At 46.8% G+C, this 4,598-nt stretch overlaps 1 pseudogene; it reads right to left on the reverse strand.

Annotated features, from left to right (window-relative positions):
- Positions 1-1,827: 1,827 nt before the first annotated feature.
- On the reverse strand, positions 1,828-2,783 carry LOC128597699 (Y-box-binding protein 1-like; annotated as a pseudogene).
- Between the last annotated feature and the right edge of the window lie 1,815 nt (positions 2,784-4,598).

Genomic DNA, 4,598 nt, shown 5'->3' on the forward strand with positions numbered 1-4,598 from the left:
ATGTGCATGGATGAACCACAAAAATGATTACCCCAAGTCTCAGTGATGGTCAGAGACCTTTATAGGTGCATTTTGGAAGTGAGGTGGGGAGAATGTGGAAAGTATAGGTACAGTAAGTGGTTGCTCAGGAGGTGTGAAGATGAGTAGAAACAGATTCATTTGTAGATTAACCTGAGAGACAGGATTGTGCTTCAAAGGACCTTGGGGCCAAGTCTATCAGCATGTAACATAAGCAAGTCTGCAGCCCCTTTTGATTCTCAATCAGGTTACTCAGGTTTATGTAGATAGAGGAAAGGTCTCCTTCAATGCTTCCTGATCATGAATGGCTTTTAATTAAAAATATTCTTTATACCAAGGAGTCATATTTTGGGGTTAAATTTACATAGCTCCTTCAAAGGATTGGGTGGCTTAAACAACAGAAACTTTTTCTTCACAGTTCTGTTTTGGACGTCTGAGAGCAACGTGTCAGCAGGCTCGATTTCTGGTGAATCTTCTCTTTCTGGTTTGTAGATGGCCACCATCTCCTTGTGTCCTCCCATGGCTTTTCTCAAGGGGAGTGAATGTTCTGGTCCCTTTTTCCTTTCCTTTTCCTTTTTTTTTTCTTCTTTTTTGAATGTTGCCCTAAGTAGACTGCTGTGGAGTCACAGCAACCTTAAACTCTTGGACTTAAGTGATTCTCTTGCCTCAGCCTCCCAAGTAACTGGGACTAGAGGCGACCCCCACAATACCCGGCTATTTTTTGGTTGTAGTTGTCATTGTTGTTTGGCAGGCCTGGGCTGGATTCAAACCTGCCAGTTCTGGAATATGTGGCTGTTGCCCTAACACCTGAGCTATAGGCACCCAACCTCCTTTTTCCTTTTCTTATGAGGACATTAATTCTATTGGATTAAGACACCAACATTATGATCTCATTTAACTTTAATTACCATTTTAAAGGCTCTGTCTCCAAATATATCCACATTGGGGGTTAGGGCTTCAACATATGAATTTAGGGAGAGACATGGGTAGCCGATAACAAAGACTTTTACACAGCAGAGGGTCTTATATTTATTCGTAAATTCAGCCCCTGGATCACCTTCTTTAGTGAGAACAATGGTAGAGTACTAACCAGTAAGTCCCATACCTGTTAAACAAGACATGTAAAAACAAAGTAGGACAGGGTTCTGTAAAAGGTTTTCTGAGGACACTCTTTCTGCAAGTGATGGAAAGACTGGGGCAGTCACAAACTTTCCCCTGCATGGAAAGTTTCAATGCACAATATTATATTAAAGACTAAAAATTTTATTCACTTACTCAAATAATATTTGTTGGATGTGTTAACAGAAAAACAAACGAACAAAAGAAACAAAGAACACCAAACTCTGTAATGTGATTTAAAGAGATTTATTTTGAGCCAATCTGAGTGATCATGGCAAGTAGTCCCAAGGCAGTCAGGTTCCAGCTGTTTTTGTTTTGTTTTGCTTTTTTTGTTTAAAAATCAAGTTGTAAGCTTTTATTACAAATTAAAAATGAAGTTCTTAAAAAATCTCAACTTGACCAGATACGAAACAATTTAAAAACCTTTAAAGACGTATTGAGAAAAAAACACATTTGTTATCACCAAAAAACACGTTTGTTATCACCAAAAAAGACATCTTTAGGTAAAATAATAAAAACCCGGTGCTGCATAGGCAATGCAGATAGTTCTAGTTATCTGACCAACCGGCAGAAAGCAAGCACTTAAGGTCTTCAGCTCCGCTCTTTGGCTGGTTTCTTATTGCTGGAATGTCATGTTCGTTTCTTCCTGTTGGGTGACTAAGGTGTGATGGCAGAGGTGGGGAGCAGCACTTATTCAGCCCTGCCCTGCTCAGCCTGAGGAGCAGGCGAATTCTCAGCTGGTGGATCGGCCGCTTTTGTCTCTCTGCCATCTTGTGGTTTAGGATTTTCTGGGCGTCTGCGTCAGTAATTGAAGTTGCCATGGTGTAGACCTTGAGGCGGCTGCTGACCTTGGTTCTCATCTTGATTATTCTCCTTTCACTACCGTTCTCTCTGGGCTGTCCTGCGAGGAAGGCCCCTGCAGAATCGGGGTCTATAAGCCCATACCTGTTCTGTCTTACTGGTCTACCTTGTTCTCCTGCACCCTGGTTGTCAGCACCTCCGTCACTTCCCCCTGCACAGGAGGTTGGAACACGGTGGTCGAGGCCCACAGGGCCAGCCTTGTTGGGCCTTCAGGAGCACTCTCTGACCCCTCGTTCTTTTCCCTGCTCTCACTATTCTGATAATTCTGCCGGTAATTGTGTGGCGGCCCCCTGCCACGTTCCTAGCGCCTATAATGGTTACAGTCTGCTGTATATTTGAACTGGAATTCCACCAGAGCCTGTAACATCTGCTGCCTCCACTCCATTTTCTCCTTCAACATCCGACTCCACAGTCCCTCCATCTCCTACACTGCGGAGGGACTTCCCGGGGTCATCCTTCTTTAATGGCAGTCTGGTGTGCAAATACATCTTCCTGGTGTCATTCCTGTTGATGAAACCATACCCATTTCTTACATTGAACCATTTTACTGTTCCCCAAATCCTCCTAGCAATGACCTTCTTGTCCCGGCTGGCAGGCGCCACCCACGTGAGGCCACCGGGCGCGGCTCCCGGAGCGCTGCGGGTGGTGCTGGGCTTGGTGTCTGCGCCCTGAGGGTGCGGGTGGGGCGATGGCGGCGGCTGCGGGGTCTCGGCCTCGCTGCTCAGGGTTGCGGCGAGAGTGACTGGGGGCAGCTCCCGCAGCTGCGGCTTCTCCGGACGTGTCATAGTAACTAGGCTGGCAGTGGCTGTGGGGCTGCTCAGGGCTCTCTGGGGTCTGCTCTCCCCTCCCACTACTCATCCAACTCTCCAGTTTGGTTTTATACATTTTAGGAAGACAAGAATTGCAAGTAAAATCATAAATCAGTCTGTGGAGGGCACGCATTGGTTCGGCCTGCAAAGGTGGATCATCTCAAAGCAGGGACTTACAGGTTACAGGTGGGTTCAAAGATTTTTTGATTTGTAATTAGCTAGAGAAATAAAGCTTTGTCCTGCCAGGCACAGTGGCTCATGCCTGCAATCCTAGCATCCTGGGAGGCTGAGGTGGGTGGATTGCTTGAGCTCAGGTGTTAGATACCAGCCTGAGCAAGAGTGAGACCGCATTTCTACTAAAAAATAGAAAAAGGATTGGCCCCCGTAGCTCAGTGGTTGGGGAGGCGGCCACATACACTGGGACTGGCCGGTTCGAACTCAGCCTGGACCTACTAAACAACAATGACAACTACAACAAAAAAATAGCCGGGTATTGTGGTGAGCATCTGTAATCCCAGCTACTTAGGAGGCTGAGGCAAGAGAATCGCTTAAGCCCAAGAGTTTGAGGTTCCTGTGAGCTGTGAGGCCATGGCACTCTAACTGAGGGCAACGTAGTAAGACTCTGTCTCAAAAATACATATAAGTAGGGCGGCGCCTGTGGCTCAGTGAGTAGGGCGCTGGCCCCATATGCCGAGGGTGGTGGGTTCGGACCCCGCCCCGGCCAAACGCAACAGAAAAATAGCCGGGCGTTGTGGCGGGCGCCTGTAGTCCCAGCTACTTGGCAGGCAGAGGCAAGAGAATTGCTCAAGCTCAAGAGTCTGAGGTTTAGCCAGGTGTTGTGGTGGGCACCTGTGGTCCCGGCGGGAGGCTGAGGCAAGAGAATCCCCTAAGCCCAAGAGCTGAAGGTTGCTGTGAGCTGTGATGTTACGGCACTCTACCGAGGTCAACAGAGTGAGACTCTGTCTCTTAAAGAAAAAAAAAGACTTTGAGGTTGCTGTGAGTTATTATGCCGGCGCAGTCTACCCAGAGTGACAGAATGAGACAAGGAAAGGAAAGGAAGGGCAGGAAGGGGAGGGAGGAGAGGGAAAGGGAAGGGAAAAGGAAAGGAAAAAAGAAAGGAAAGGATGGGGGGTGTGGATGGGTGGATGGAGGGAGGGAGGGAGAAGCTTTGTCTAAAGACTTGGAATATTTTAAGTCAAGATAAGTAAGGAAGTCTGTTAATCAAAGACAATCTGCAGTATACAAATTGAAATTATCTGTCAAGCAAATTGATGACTCTCAGGTGCTTTATTCTATGCTCTGCATTGCCTTTGGTCTTTGCTTTCTTTTCTTTTCCTTTTTTTTTTCTTTTTTTTTTTTGAGACAGAGCCTCAAGCTGTCGCCCTAGGTAGAGTGCTGTGGCATCACAGCTCACAGCAACCTCCAACTCCTGGGCTCAAGAGAGTCTCTTGCCTTCGCTTCCCAAGTAGTCGGGACTACAGGCCCCACCACAATGTCCGGCTGTTTTTTGGTTGCAGCCGTCATTGTTTGGCGGGCCGGGCTGGATTCCAACCCTCCAGCTCAGGTGTATGTGGCTGGCACCTTTGCCTCTTGAGACACAGGCGCCGAGCCTGCCTTTGGTCTTATTAATAATTTAGTATCTTACTATCACAAAGAATCTGTTTTCTCAGTTTTTTTTTTGTTTTAATTCAAAGTCTCATTTTATCACCCTTGGTAGAGTGCCATGGCTCACAGTATCCTCAAACTCTTAAGCTCCAGAGATCCTCTTGTCTCAGCTTCCCAAGTAGCTGG

This window comes from Nycticebus coucang, chromosome 2, assembly GCF_027406575.1.
Source record: "Nycticebus coucang isolate mNycCou1 chromosome 2, mNycCou1.pri, whole genome shotgun sequence".
Lineage (NCBI taxonomy): Eukaryota > Metazoa > Chordata > Mammalia > Primates > Lorisidae > Nycticebus > Nycticebus coucang.